Genomic DNA, 16,983 nt, shown 5'->3' with positions numbered 1-16,983 from the left:
CTAATATGTTGTGCGATTATTCTCTAAAATAAAATCTCCATGTTCTGGTGCTGATGCGGTGTTCATGTAACCAGAGGGTACCTCACCGACCTGCCGTGTCCCCAAGTCAGGTCCTATAGGCGCTACAGGCATTCCTCCCATAGGTGCCACCAAACCAGCAGAGGATGATTCCCCATCACCTGGGACTTCAGGGCCCGGAGCTACAGGAGCTTGATGCTCTAGTGCCAAAAACCCATCAAAGGGTAATCCCACACAACCTGGCTCTTTGGGGCCCAGTGCCACGGGAGCCTGATGCTCTCTGGGAACCACCAGTAACCAGTCTGCCTCATCCAGCTCTTCATCCTGCACAACCACCTGCTGTGCCGGAGGACCATCCTCCTGCGTTTGCTCAAGCAGCTCCTCCTGATTTCGGGCCTTCAATAAAGAACGATGAACATGCTTTACCTTATCTGGCTCATGCACTGGTACCACTGAGTAAACAGCCCCACCATCCTTCGGTGCCTTCACCACATGGTGCACTATGGAACTCCATAAGTCTTGGATTTTGTTGCGACCCCTCTTACCAAGGTCCCTGAGATAAACCGTCTGACCTTCAACCAACGGGGCATCCCGAACGTGCTGATCGTAATTAGCCTTTTGATGGTCTGCCGCCGCCTTTATACGTTCACGAGCCCCCTGAAAAGCAAAAGCAACCTGAAGCCTGGCTTGATGTTCTACCACCCATTCATGTACCGTACCAGGTACCACATCCTGGACCCTTCCCAGAAGGAAATCCACTGGGAGTCTGGGTTCTTGCCCGAACATCAGAAGGTAGGGCGATTCACCAGTGGTCTGGTGGGGAGCAGTATTGTAACAAAACAATACTTGCGGGAGACAGGATACCCAATCCCTTTCCTTGAAGCCGGAAGGGTACGCAAAAGATTGTGCAACGTGCGGTTAAACCGCTCGCACTGGCCGTTATCTGCGGGATGGTACAGCGTAGTGCGAGACCGGTCAACCTTTTACAAGTTGCACAACTGTCGCATTAGCTGCGACTCAAAGTTTCGACCTTGGTCTGAGTGAATTCGACCTGGCACCCCTAGCTTATAAAACCACTCCGTCACCAATACCCCCACCACGGTCTCTGCCCTCTGGTCCCGAGTAGGGACAGCCATACTGTATTTAGTAAAGACATCAGTCATTAATACGTTATCTATACCTGTCCGCGATGGCTCCAAGACAGTAAAATCTATCGCCAGGACCTCATTAGGCCTGGACGCTAATAAATGACCCATGAAACTTCGGGCAGGTGGCCGTGTATCCTTATCCACTTGACATCGTTCACAATGCCGACACCACTGGGCTATCTCCAAAGCCATACCAGGCCATTAACAGCGCTGCCTTACCAATTCTGTGGTCCGCTCAATTCCCTGGTGCCCATGCTCCTGGTTCAATAAGGTCAACACCTCACTACGCAGAGCACCAGGTAGTAGTACCTGTAGAAGCTCCTCCCCTCCGTCAGGACGAAAGACACGACGATACACCACCCCGTCCCGCTCCACCAACCTCTGCCACTGACGGAGCAGGACTAAGGCTGGCTTAGAGAGTAAACAATGCTCTTCCCGACTGGGAAACATCCTCCGCTCCCAGAATCCCAAGACCTCCCCAAGAACAGTGTCTGCTCTTTGTAATGACCTTATGTCATCAACTGAACGACTTGGAAAAGCCATAACAGTTTCTTGGGTGACTGCTTGGGTGCCCAGGGAACCCACTTGCTCATCCATAACCTGTTGTACCTCCAGTGGTACGATGGTACCAAAACTCTTGCGGCCCAACTCACAATGCCTTGCTGGATCAAGTCTCGAAAGAGCATCCGCATTGCGATTACTTTTCCCAGACTTATATCGAAGTTCAAAATCAAAGGAGGCCAGTTGTGCGGCCCAACGCTGGTCAGGTGCACCCAGTTTGGCCTTTCGATAAAGAACAGCAGACAACAGTTTGTGCTGGGTAGAGGGCAATGACCGTCAGATAAGGTGCAGCAGACGACAGTAGGTGGTGAGCAGGGCACAAGGGACTACAGGTAGGAAGCGGCAGACAGTGGGCTTTCTCTTTTCACAGGACAGCATCAGATAACTGAGTGTCACCTTTCTTTCACAGGTCAGCGGGGATTGGACAGAGGATCGGGACCTTCCAATGATGAGCAGCAAACAACAGTGTGTTTTTTTTTTAGTTTTTATTGAAAGGATCCCCATTAGCTACAGCCATGCTGCAGCTATTCTTCCTGGGGTCCTGAAAAATATGTACATAAACAAAAAAAAAATGAAAAAAGTCATTAAAAATACAACAAATAAATGGAAAAGGTAAATACACATACACATACACATACACATATACATATACATATACACATGTATATACACATATCAACGTACATATGTACCCTCATACGGGCATGAAATATACACACATATAAAAACACATTCATACACATACGCCTATAAATATACCTACACATGTGCATGTACACACATATTCACACACATATATAAATAAATATAAACATTCAGATGTATTATTTTGATAAATGCTGTTTTACATATAATTTAAATTTATTGACATTGTTAGTAAGTATGATATGCTTTGGCAGTTTATTCCATTCCTTCATACCTCTGAACATAACAGTGTTTTTTATGGCATTTGTTCTTTCTATGGGTAAGGGGAAGTTGCCTTTAGTTGCATGTCTGGTACTGTACTGATGATTGTCTACACTGAAAGAAAGATGCTTGAACAAAACGGAAGGCAATTTTGAGATGGAAATGTTTCTTATGAGAATTAACAGTGAATACAACAGTCTATCTTCGACCAACAACCAGTTAAGATCTTTGTGCATTAATATAATATTTCTCCTATAGCTGCACCTAAGTGCTACACGAGCAGCTCTATTCTGTATAAGTTGTAATTTATTCATATATTCACCAGTGGCATTTGACCAAACTGCTGGGCAATAGTCGAGGTATGTCAATATTAGTGCTTTCATCGCATAATTCATAATATTTGAAGTTAAAAAATTTGCATGTCTTCTCATAATAGATATACCTCTTCCCATTTTTGCAATAATATTATTAATATGTTTTTTCCATGATAATCTAGAGTCAACTGTTACACCCAGCAGTTTGGTCTCGTGCACCTGTTTAATAGTTACGTTATTAATTTTAATATTAATTACAGGATTTTGATTAATGTTATAATTAGAACCTAGAATCATGCAGTTAGTTTTTACTGTGTTTAGTGCCAGTTTATTTAATTTGATCCAATCTACTACATATTGTAATTCTATATTTAAAACAGTTTCTAGTTCCATTTGTGTACTTGCTGATGTATATATAGTTGAATCGTCAGCGTACATGACAATGTTGGCCTTATGTAAAATGTACGGTAAATCATTAGTAAAAATATTAAATAATAATGGACCCAGACAACTGCCTTGGGGTACTCCACATTTGATATTTCTGATACCTGAGAGACTGCCATTAAAAAACACTGTCTGTGTTCTGTTTGACAGATAACTGCACATCCATGTGATTGCTGACTGCTCAAAACCATAACAAGATAATTTTGTTAATAACAGTTCGTGATCTATGATGTCAAAGGCAGCAGAAAAATCTAAAAATACAGCACCAATAATATTTCTCTTTTCAGTCTCTCTAAGCCAATCATCAGACATGTGAGTCAAGACCGTCGACACCCGGTGGTTTGTTTTTACAGGATTTTAAAAGATTCTTTACTTGATCTGTATTTACACTTTCTAATTTAAACCTTGAGTTTTTATTTTTCATCAGTTCGTTTCTTATTAATAAGTGAGATATGTCATTACTTAGATTAGGCATATTTTCTCTTAGTTTATCTAATTTTCTTATAAAATAATCATTAAGATAATTTGCAATATCTATTGGCTTAGTTATAAATTTATTGTTATGCAGGTAAGAGAGGACCCAATAGCGAATTAACAAAAATAGAGTCTTTAATGAGAACACAGGGTGGCAACACAGGGTGGCAATAATGTAGAACACAAATCCTCTTCTTGAGAGATAATGGCAAAAAACAGGCAACCCGCAGAGAGGGCGATAAAAAAACAAAAAATACTTTAGCAAAATAAATCTCAGAAAACTTCAAAAGAGTCTCTTTAGGCAGCAGGCAGAGAAGACTGTGTTTGCGGCGACAGGCTGCGGGTCTCTCAGTGATGACAAGGCTCAAATAACAACTGCGGTTACCAGATCTCTTTCAGCAACAGATGAACTGGACAGAATACAAGATCAAGATGATTAGTATGGTATAGATCGCGCTCACCAGGCGGATGCCAACAGGGCAGGACAGGATTCGGACAGAGACAAACAGGACTGTAGTTTGCTTCTTGCATGAGAAACTCAAGTGAGAATCCGACAAAGAAAGAAGCAGAAACAGATAGAGAAATAGGGACCTAATCAGAGGGAAGAGGGAACAGGTGGGATGAGAGTAAACGAGGTAGTCAGAGAAGATGAGGAACAGCTGGAGGAAGGGAGAAGGGAAAGAGAAAGTAACCCCAAAAAACCAGCAGAGGGAGACAGAGTAGAGAGAAAGATCAGGAACAAGACATAACATGACAAGACATAACATTTATCCCCTGTTTCCAGAAAAGATGGAATTATTTTATTTTTCTTACCAGTCAATTGATTTAAAACATTCCATAACTTCCTACTATCATTACCTATGTTTTTAACATGATTATCAAAATAGATTTTCTTCTTTTTATTAAGTTTAGTAACAGAGTTTCTCATTTTACGATATAGGTCCCAATCACATTTATTTCCTGTAGTAACTGCTGTCCTTTTCATTTGACCTCTTATTTTCATAGAATTTTTCAGTTCATCATCCAACCAAGGTGTGACATTGTTCCTGACAGTAAACTTCTTTAAAGGCGCATGTTTCTCAATCAATGACAAGAATAAATGACAATGACAAGTGTGGTGGGCAGAGGACAATGACCGTCAGATAAGGTACAGCAGATGACAGTAGGTGATGGGCAGGACACAAGGGACTACAGGTAGATAGCAGCAGACGGCGGGCTTTCTCTTTTCACAGGACAGCATCAGATAACTGAGTGTCACCTTTCTTTCACAGGGCAGCAGCAGTCGGAATGCAGCGGCAGATAACAGGATCTCTCTGTTCACAGAACAGCAATGGTGATTACAGAATCCAGCAGTTAATAACTGAGTCTTCTCTTACCACAGGACAGTAATGGCAGAATGCAGTGGCGGACAACAGGATCTCTCTGTTCACAGAACAGCAATGGTGAGTACAGAATAACTGAGTCTTCTCTTACCACAGGACAGTAATGGCAGAATGCAGTGGCGGATGACAGGATCTCTCTGTTCACAGAACAGCAATGGTGAGTACAGAATCCAACAGCTAATAACTGAGTCTTCTCTTACCACAGGGCAGCAATAACAAAATACAGCGGCGGATGACAGGATCTCTCTGTTCACAGAACAGCAATGGTGAGTACAGAATCCAGCAGTTAATAACTGAGTCTTCTCTTACCACAGGACAGTAATGGCAGAATGTAGTGGCGGATGACAGGATCTCTCTGTTCACAGAACAGCAATGGTGAGTACAGAATCCAGCAGTTAATAACTGAGTCTTCTCTTACCACAGGACAACAATGGCAGAATGCAGTGGTGGACGACAGGATCTCTCTGTTCACAGAACAGCAATGGTGAGTACAGAATCCAGCAGTTAATAACTGAGTCTTCTCTTACCACAGGACAGTAATGGCAGAATGTAGTGGCGGATGACAGGATCTCTCTGTTCACAGAACAGCAATGGTGAGTACAGAATCCAGCAGTTAATAACTGAGTCTTCTCTTACCACAGGACAACAATGGCAGAATGCAGTGGTGGACGACAGGATCTCTCTGTTCACAGAACAGCAATGGTGAGTACAGAATCCAACAGTTAATAACTGAGTCTTCTCTTACCACAGGACAGTAATGGCAGAATGCAGTGGCGGATGACAGGATCTCTCTGTTCACAGAACAGCAATGGTGAGTACAGAATCCAGCAGTTAATAACTGAGTCTTCTCTTACCACAGGACAGCAATGGCAGAATGCAGATCTTCACAACGACACACAGAGCAGAACTTCTCCTTTCTTTACCACAGCGGCATGAACTGGGACACCTGTACAGAGCTTTACCCACAGCAGTTCAAATTATTTCCTGACGCCCCACCGGGCTAAACGATCCCCGACAAAGCTTTCAGAGTGCTGGTAGCATTTCATTTTCCCATACTCGTGCATGCATCAAACCACTTTAAATCTTCACACGTGCTCACTTCAATCGTCAGACACTGCAATGACACACCACTTCACAGTGAAAAGTGTACCTTCACTTCAGCTCGTCGGGTCCGGCAAATCCACTGTTATGATCTTCAAAGGGGGATATCAGTCTTGACGAACGATCCGAAATTCAGAGCCCACTCGTCTCTCTCACAATAACAACCGTCTTTGCTTCTGCTGCTGACCCACCGATTTTCCCACTCTTGCTCTCGTGACTCACACTTTGATCGCGACCGCTCTGCCTCCAGTGCCTCTTCAAAACGCCGGTTTTAAATCCCCCGTTGGAGACACGCGCTCCAATGCCCGCCTGATTAGCCGCTGCAGCTGCCGCTTGTCAATACGGGCAGCCATGACAGGCCGCCGGAACCGGCCTGGTGTCGCACCGGAAGTCTCCCCCCAGGGGAACCCGTTCCGTTCCCCAAAGTTCCCCTTTGTCACCCGGTGAAACTTGCCTTTTAACTCTTCGAAACTCTGTTGGCATTGTTCACTCCATGCAGCCGCAAAACTCTGAGATGCTCGCTTCCTGGATTTTGGACCCGCAAACTCGGCCACCAACCTATGAAGGGGTGCCGCCAGTCTTGCAAAACCTTCTACAAAACGGCAGTAATAGCTTGCAAAACCTAGAAATGAGCGGAGTTCACTAGCCGTTTCTGGGCGACGCCACTGAGACACCGCCTCGATCTTACTCAGGTCTGTTGACACTCCCTTCGATGAGATCACGTGCCCCAGATACCTAACCTCTTTCTGGAAGAAGAAACACTTCTCTAACCTCGCCTTCAACCCCTCACGCTCCAGCCGACTCAATACCACCTCCAGCCGCATCAAATGCTGCTCTGCGGATGAAGAAATTACCACAATATCATCGAGGTAAAGCAGCAAGGATTGACCCTGCTGGTCACCGAACAGATGTTGCATCAGTCGTCAAAACAAATTCAACAAATTGGTCACGCAGTAATATTTCAGCGTTCAGCATAGCGGTAGACGACTGTTGCTTAACTTTCTCCTGGAGGCCCATCAAAGAAAGGGAAAACTCTAACAGGGTCTCCCCTTCCTGCTGCCTCCGGGAGAAAAAGGCTTCTTGCAAAGCTTCATATGACAAAGAACAACCATACAATTCACGAAGGGCCACAATTATTCTAGATGAATCCCCTCTATCCGTTTCAGGGCGATGCCTAATTTCTTCACGAGCTTCCTCTTCTAAATGATCGAAGAGGAAGAAAGCTTGATCAGCCAATGACAAACAACGGGCCCGCATACAAGCCTGCGCTTCATCAACCCATTCCTCAATACCTATACCAGATGTTCCACTAAATTTTGGGCATTTCCGGTCCCTAGGCACAAAAACAAACCTATCCACTGAGGCAGTACCAGTACTGGCCAATGCAGGATTAGCCACTGCTGCTGCAACATCACTATCATTAGTGGTACTAGTGCCTGGAGAACTTACCGATGGTTGTTCATGTCGCAGCCTTTCATTATCAGCTCTTAATTGAATCACCAAGTCCCGCAACTCACTTTCCATTTTTAACTCAAAGAACAAGTTAAATCACCTGTAACAGAAAATTTTTTAGTGGGAGCACAGTTGAACATACACCGCTGCCTCGTCCCTACACAAAAACAAACAAACAAAACAAAAACACACACACACACACACACACACAAAAAACAAAAACAATACCAGAGTCTCCAAGAAGCTGCCAAACAAAGAGCAGACCCTGCCTACTACGCCAGATTGTAACCGAGGCCCAGTGTGGCCCAGGTAAATTTAGCAAATAGATTTGAGATGATCAAATTAAGGAATAATGCCTGACTACGCCACCTTGGGAATTTCACCCAAAGAATTCAACTAAAGGCTTTACACAGGTTCCCTACCCAGAGGCAAGGAAAACGTGGAGACGAAGGTATAGCGCTCATAAAGATAATAAACGATATTCGCTTAAATACTGATTCAGTCAAATGATCAGTGCTGGTACTACTCGACCTCAGTGCTGCATTTGACACTGTCGATCATAACATACTTCTTGATAGGCTGGAAAACTGGGTGGGGCTTTCTGGGATAGTCCTAAAATGGTTCAGGTCATACTTATGTGAGTATAGGAGACCATAAGTCTGAGTGGACATCCATGACATGCGGGGTCCCTCAAAGCTCGATTCTTGCGCCACTCCTGTTCAACCTGTATATGCTCCCAATGAGCCAAATAATGAGAAAGAACCAAATTGCTTACCACAGCTATGCAGACGACACACAGATCTACTTAGCCCTAGCGCCTAACGATTACAGCCCCATTGACTCCCTGTGCCAATGCATTGATGAAGTCAACAGTTGGATGTGCCAAAACTTTCTTCAGTTAAACAATGACAAAACTGAAGTCCGCATACCTTCACTCTAGGGGTCAAACAACTAAAAATCAAGTCAGGAATCTTGGTGTGACACTAGAGTCAGACCTTAGATTCAGTAGTCATGTCAAAGCAATAACTAAATCAGCATACTATCATCTGAAAAATATTGCAAGAATTAGATGCTTTGTTTCCAGACAAGACTTAGAGAAACTTGTGCATGCTTTCATAACCAGCAGGGTGGATTATTGTAATGGACTCCTCACTGGCCTTCCCAAAAAGACCATAAGACCATTGCAGCTCATACAGAACGCTGCTGCCAGGATTCTGAGCAGAACCAGAAAATATGAACATATCACACCAGTCCTCAGGTCTTTACACTGGCTCCCAGTTAGATTTAGGATTGATTTTAAAGTATTATTACTGGTATATAAATCATTCAATGGCCTAGGACCTCGATACATTGCAGATATGCTCACTGAATATAAACCTAACAGATCACTCAGATCATTAGGATCATATCAGCTAGAAATACCAAGGGTTCACTCTAAGCATGGCGAGTCCGCTTTTAGCTATTATGCCAGCCGCAGCTGGAACCAGTACAACTGTACCACTGTTCGTCCGACTGTTTGTACTGTACTGTATTTAATTTTATTTTCTAAACTGTTTTAATGATTCTTATTTCTTTTTATTATTTTAATTTCTTCTATGTAAAGCACTTTGAATTGCCATTGTGTATGAAATGTGCTATATAAATAAACTTGCCTTGCCTTGCCTAATGATATCTCCTAATGGTAGCATGTACAGAGTGAACAGCAGTGGTCCTAGTACTGAGCCTTGTGGTATGCCATACTGAACTTGGACATCTGGATAAGACATCTCTTCATTTACTGCTACAAACTGATAACGGTCAGATAAGTTAACTTTGCTTTTATTAAAACAGCAAAGTGACGTTCTTGCCAGCGCATAACTTTTTTGTACAACTATTAAGATGATTGTGCGTGCAATGCACATTTACACTAAGTGTAACAGAGAATTTAGTGTGAGCATAATACATGTGACTCTGCCTGTAAAAACCCAGCAGTATTTTTTTTATTTTATACACAAAATCATCCTAACATAATGAAAGGCTTAAATAATGCGACTTACCCAGATTCTTAATTCGTGCAGATATTTCTTGTGTGATTGTTCTTGTGCAGATATTTCTTGTGAGGTAATGTTGCAGCACAACACGTTGCATTTATATTTTGGGCGCATCTGATTGCCATTACATTTTTAATAAATATTTTAATTGAACTGTCTTAATGCATTAAGCATAAAGATTTTTCCACGTTAGTCTCAGAATGTCCGGGGTTGGCTTGAGGTCTTGCCGACAGTTTGTAAATCTTTTAAATATTCATATTCACAAAATCCATATAAAGGGTGATCAACAGTTATGACTTCTAAAATAAAATAAAAATGACCAGATAAGAGGTATCTGATTGACAGTTTGACAGATGTTGTTTTAAAAATTAATTACATCATTATGGGGAAGTGGTATTAAATATTTGGTAAAACATAATACAATTATTTTAATTACGCATTTTGTTCAGTTTTGCTTTTACAAAATGTTCCTTGTTTTTTATATTATTAATTTAACCTGAGATGTGCGTTATATCGCCTTTTGATAATTCTTTGTGTTGTCGAATTTTGACACAGTTTCATTGTTTGTTCATAATAATTTGATTCATGATTATGTCATTTTTCTAAAAGTAGCAATATTTTAAAGAGATAAAAAGACAGAGAAATGACAGAGAAATTACGTTAGTCTGGTCACATATATGGCCAGATCAATTAATCTATTGCAGAAATACAAGACAAAGTGCATGAGAAAATTAGAAGTATGCAAAAGAGCACAGTTCAGATATTGTTAACTGTAATTGAAGCGGGCTTTATACACGTTTCTGCTTTTTTTAAACTGACAATTTAAAATTTTATTCGCCAACACGTCAACACGTTTTGTGATTGATTTACGGATTTATTACAGAAACTTGTCAGAAGCATTTTGGTGGGGACGGTGGGTACGCGTACCCACCAGATTTCGTCATGAGTCATTTTGTACCCACCACTTTTAACTTCCGTCCATATTAATTTGACTTTTGGTTAGATTTTTTTGACCATTTTCAGTGGTTATCAGGAGCAATATGAGAGAGAAATTTGGTAATCATTGTCTGACCCAACAAAAAAACATTATAATATTAATTTTATTTTATTTTTCGTGTTCGCATTTATGAGGGAAAAAACAACGTGTCAGTTCTCGGTTACGGACGTGAGCGCTCTGAAAGCGGCACTAAAAGACTGCTTTAAAACTTTCACAGAGACCTCAAACAGAACAGCTGTCTTTCTTTAAATTGAATTTCGTTTGGTATTAATTATATCTTAATTTTAATCAATGTTTCATGAAATTGAGCATAGAGGAGAATGGGCAAAAATCACTACTAATTTTTGAAATAGTCAAGGTAGTACCGGATCCTTTGGAGTCGTTCTTAGAATGTTTGAGAAAAAGAGTGAAGAATTTTGGAAAAAATTTTATGTCTGAAAAGGAAAGACCACGGGCTGGATCAAATTGGCATGTTGGAGAGGTGAATTCTCCTGGGCGCATGAAACCGTAGAAAGCAGTTAAAAATACTGCTTCTAGCAAGGTGTTAACACACGTGGAAAAAAGGCCATTGCGAACAGAAATGATTAGCCTATGAATTAAGGGTAGAGTCAAAGGCAGCCTTTTGTCGGGGACCGCTACGGAGGATTTAGCTATACTTTTGATCATTAAGCGAATAGGAGAAGCGGTGAATAGGCTAGGAAAATCAGGGTTGTGATATTTGGCATAAAACTGAATGCCTGCGAGCAGTCTACGAATTGAAGAAATTTTTTGATGACGTTTGTCATAATTAAAAACGAGAAACGAGCAAACGGTCGAAATTAAAATGGGAAATAACGGAATTTGTAAAGAAAAACAAAACATTGCAAATGAATACCAGGCAGAAGTATAAGCTTTAAGGGTGGATGAAGCAACGCCTTTAGACATGTAATATCTGGCTGAACGAAGTAAATCTCCTAGTATAATGTTGTGGCTGACAGGGGGGGGCAGGGCGTTGAATCCTTGTCGGCTGTTGGGCAGAGCCGTCTGAATGTCTGAAAGCGAAAGCGAGAGAGTGCGTCAGCGATGACATTGTAGTGCCCCGGAATGTGAGCAGCTTTAATGATGAAGTTGTGGGTGACGGATTGCCAGATTAGCCGACGCAGAAAAGGCATAATCATTGGGCAAGATGATCTGCCTTTGTTAATAATAGCTACGACGGCTTCGTTGTCGCAGAACATGAGAATGCGTTTCCTCGACCAATCTGGACCCCAGATTACACTAGCGACGACTAGGGGATAGAGTTCATATAGCGCTGAAGAGAGCGGTTTAGATGTTGATTTAGGAAATTCGCTCGACCATCTCTCTGCGAACCAGTGCCCTTGGAAATAACCCCCGAAGCCAACGGACGGAGCTGCGTCAGTGAATAATTGTAAATCGGCGGAAGATTCGAAAGCCTCATTATAAAAGAAAGAAATACCGTTCCAATCATTTAGTAAGCGAGACCAAAACGAAATGTCAGACCAACAACCTTCGTCTAACTGGACCGGATTACATAAATCGGGCACGGAATGAGCCGACGTAAGGAGACGAGATATGAAAGCTCTGCCTTGCGGGATGATACTCATAGCGAAATTTAGGTGGCCCAGCAGAGACAATAAATCACGCTTAGAAACGACATGAATTGAGGAAAAATTATCCAGAAAAGATCGGATTCTAATGAGCTTTTCGAGCGGAAGAGAGGCCTGCATTTTGACCGTATCGAGGGAGATACCTAAGAATTCGAGATTAGTGGAGGGGCCGAGAGTTTTCTCATGGGAGAGGGGAACGCCGACGTCGCTAAAGACCTGTTTTAATATGTCGAGGACAGGGGAATGGGGTGAAGGAAAATCGATTAATAAGAAATCATCGAGTAAGTGCAAAACGAATGGAAGCTTGCAGACGTTCAGCAGGATCCAGCACAGAGCTTCCGAGAGATTGTTGAAAATATGGGGGCTGCTTCTACACCCGAAGGTGAGCCTCACTGCAAAGTAGTATTGTGAATCCCATTTAACGCCAAAAGTGGCCAGTCGGTAGGGTGTACTGGCATGGTTTTGAACGCATCAGTTATGTCCGCTTTAGCCAGCCAAGCTCCTTGACCTGCAAGTTTGATTAAATGAATAGCGTTGTCTACCGAAGCGTAATGAAGGGAAAAAGGTTCGAGCGGAATGCATTCGTTAACGCTTGCTATTTTACTTGAATGGGGAGAGGACATGTCGAATATGAGGCGTTTTTTACCGGAGTATTTACGAGTAGCAACTCCGATCGAGTTAATCCTGAAAGGAGAAAAAGGGGGGGAAGCGAAAGGTCCGATAACATAGCCTTTATTAACTTCTTTCTCGAGCAGTGAAGAGACAACATCGGGTTCGATCATGGCTGATTGTAGGTTTTTTGCTGAGAAAGATGAAGTAAGGTGCGAAAGTATCCCCACCCGAAACCCTTGGGACAAGCCGGTGATAAGATAGTCAACAAATGATGGATCAGGGTGAGAAGAGAGGTAGCTGGATAGATTTGAAATGTTGATGGGAGTAGATGGATGATTGCTTAGAATTTCCTCTGAAAAGGGGGTTTCCTTTTGGTTTGAAATTTGCACCGGCGTGGGCAGACTGATTTTGGGTGTGGATCCTTGCACAAGCTACAAATGTGAGCAAAACGGCAGTTATTAAGAGTACATACAGCTTCATTAAACAAATTGCAAATAGGACTTTCGATAAGTTCTGCGCCGGGGCGACCACTGCTGTAGGAGCTCCGTCTTACATTTTCAGGACCGCGGATAGCACCCGAGCTGTTGCTAGAGAAAGCTTTCGGGCAGAAAGCAGCTGAATGACCGTGAGCGCTGCAGATAGAACACGACAGGCTTCTTTGTCCACCGAAATGACGAACTAACAGTTCGGTATCAGTAACAGCCCAGTCCAGTCTTGAATTATAGAGAGTGATGTAAGATGCTGCTTTAGCGGAGAAGGATTTGTGATACTCGTAAAATAAGGTTCCCCCGTACCTTTGATTGAAGTGTGCCATCATTGAAAGATAGAGGTCTAGTTCTTCCCTCCTTTCTGGAAAAACTTGGCATAGCGTGTCTCTATAAACGCTAAATGCGATAGCGAACTCGCCGAACGAAAGACTACGAAGCAAGCGTGGGTCTGAAGTTTTGAGTAGGACCGCCACGTCACCACAATCCACCATTTTCCTATCGGCGGCCGGTGAAGGGAGGAGTAAGGAAGCCAGGTTGATGTCCTTACCTTGGATGATGTTAGATCTGAGATGTGGTGATACTGTAGCCGCGGCGGGTGGAACAAACCGCCTACCGAATGCTTGAGCTGGTGTTGCCGTGGTGAGGTTAAAGATCGGAGAAGCCGGTGGAGCGGGGACATTTTGAAATGGTGACTGAGACATCAGCGTGGAGACTGGCAATGAGGTTGAAGTAGAAGGTAAGTTCGCTGGAAAATTACTAGTGGAGGAATGTTGAGCTGAAAAGTGATCTGAGCTGGAGTTGGGGTTGACGAAAGAGTTTTCGATATTCGTCATTTTTGCCTGTAATCCTTTAACGGTCTGGGTTAGATTTTGGACTGCAGAAAAGAGCAGCTGATTAGTGTCCGAAGGATCGGCGAGTTGTGAAGGAGGTGTTGTCGGTGCCGGTGTTCTTTTGGCAGGACGAGGTGAAGATTTTGCTGCTCTTTTCCTGCCGGCTTTCTTTGGTTGTGCGGGAGCTGGGGCGATGTTGGAGTGTGGAGGAGTGGAAGTTGTTGGGTTACCCAGCGTGTTCTGGGCCAACAGTATAAGATCCTCCCTTTGTATATCATCGCTTACGGGAATGCCGTCTCCGAGAGCGTTAAAGATGTATTCAGAAGGCCGGCTGGTCCAAGCAGAAGATCGGCTTTGGATACGGGTACTGCGGCGTGTAACTGAAGGGGATGGCTGAACGGCATCATCTGAATCAGAGTAATCGCAAATGGATTGCGTGTCTTGAGACATAGTTAGGTCTGCTGCTGGTGCTAACAACTGGTATGGCTGGAACAACAGCATCTGCGGACTCAGATATGAGTAAGTGCTGCCCTTTTATACTACAGCAAGGAAATGATAGGGTAGTTGATAAGGCAATTAGTGACGTAAATGATTGAGTCTCCCTGGCAGAACTTGCGCTAGCTTTATTTCTTTGTGGCAAGCTTTATGCGTGCGGTCGTGAGCTTGAGTGCGGCTATATTACGTAAACACTCATTATCCTGTAGGCTATACAAGTAATTAAATTAATATAAAGGGGCGATTTGTCCACGAATGACTTACAGATGGTGGACAACCAGAATGCCTATTACCGCCGCGCCAGCCGCCGCGGCGAAATCACCGCGGCGAAAATAAACCAGCCGCATTTCAAAGTCGTTCCCGAAATGACCGCCAGGTGGCGCAAAGGGACATTGTGCAAAACAGCAGCAATTGCCGTATTTTAAAATGTAAGTGGGTTAAATATAAAACCCTAAGCCTAATAGGCATATTTTTCATATATATAAATATGCCTATTAGGCTACAACAGAATAGAACCAAAGATGGAATCAATTTTAGAACTGAAAAAATATAATCAAAAGTTAAAAAAAGAGACGATATGACGCTGAATATTTTTACTATTCTATTGAGGAATTAGATAAATTAAGAGCTCTCGTGAGCGATACAATTGCATAGTAATTTATAGTGATTTCAAAAGCAGTCCTTAAAAAAATAAATACATGGAGTAGTGTGGCATAATTTTTGAGAGATTACGCGGAACGCGTTTTAGTTAAGATCCTGGTTTCAATGCCCTTAATGTATATAGGCTAGGCTACTGCTTTAAAAAAATGTCACAACGCGTTTTGAGATTATTTTGAGTTAAACATTGAAGTTTAAAATGTAGTGTTTTGGCACACCAGGCCGAGTGGCGTTACGCATTGTTCAAAAATCAGGTTTTATTCTGGCATGTTGAATTGGCGTTAGAATTTTTTTTTTAGATTTATTAGATTTAGATTTTAGATTTCGTTAGATTTATTTTTCTCATAACAGCTAAAATAACATAATATATGCCTTGTCTTAATATGACCTACTTAATATAGGCAATAGGCATATAATAGCCTATATAATAAATTAGCAAAACTTGGCCAATAAATATTTAATTTTCATTTATTTTAAATATCACAATTAAAGTTTTAATTTTATTAAATTGAACAAGCGCAACAATCAGCATTTAATCAAATATTCTAAAAGATGTATTATTAGTAATAATGTTATTTCAACATAATATTTCGTTTTTTCGACATAATATGTGTGCGTGCAACAAGCAAGATGTGTATTTGTAAATCCGGTGATGCGTGCTTGATTTTTATCAATAAACTAGTGTTTTCTGACAGTGTCGACTGCAAAGATGAAGTTGACGATCGCCATATTTGTAGTGAACGCACCTAGAGAGAAATGCACATAAAGACATAATCAGAGAGTAGCCTTTTTCTTTTTGTTTTGAATTATTTCGTTTGAAGACATTTCAAGCTTTGTGTATTTGATGTATTTATCATGTCTGTGTGAGGCATACGCTGAGTTTCTTTAAGTTAGGAGGATGAGATGCTCTCCAGCTGACGTGCAATGCAAGTGACCGCGCGGGTGCCTCCATGATTAGTGTCTGTTATATTTGCTTATCTTACTTATTAAATCCAGGCAATTGATTGATGAAAAATTGATTAAAATTAAGATACAATTTATAGAAAACGAAATTCACTTTAAAGAAAGGTTTTCTACTAAACAAAACTTAATGAAGTGGTCAAAATCATGTCTGACCCACTCCATATCCATCTCTCGATATAATGCATCCTATCTTACTCATGCTGTTCACTTTTCATATTCAACATAGATGGAAAAAAATAACATTATAATATTTTAACAAATATGATACTAAATGAGATTATTTAATGGCTACAAAAGTATAGTAGGCCTATAGACTCTATTTGTACAAATTGCTGCACATTAATTTAATTAAATGAAACCTTGTAACGAATTTACACTGTAGGGTAGACTGTGTACAGTTGAGACACCTTAAATAACTTGCGTTCGCAGCATGCACAAGTTGTGATTTTTGCTGTGCACTTGCATATTAGTGTCAGCTGGGAAGGAAATATAGAGACCAGACCT

At 41.9% G+C, this 16,983-nt stretch overlaps 1 long non-coding RNA gene across 1 annotated transcript; it reads left to right on the top strand.

Moving 5' to 3' along the window:
• The first annotated feature begins 5,868 nt into the window (after positions 1-5,868).
• On the top strand, positions 5,869-6,247 carry LOC307160682. Its single transcript, XR_013821599.1, has 3 exons — positions 5,869-5,949; positions 5,998-6,058; positions 6,107-6,247. It is a non-coding gene; the product is annotated as an uncharacterized lncRNA (long non-coding RNA).
• The last annotated feature ends 10,736 nt before the right edge of the window (positions 6,248-16,983 follow it).

Source organism: Squalius cephalus (genome assembly GCF_949319135.1).
Source record: "Squalius cephalus genome assembly, chromosome: 6".
NCBI classification, from domain to species: Eukaryota; Metazoa; Chordata; class Actinopteri; order Cypriniformes; family Leuciscidae; genus Squalius; species Squalius cephalus.
The sequence above is the reverse complement of the archived record's forward strand: the minus strand, read 5'-3'. Positions and strand labels throughout refer to the sequence as shown.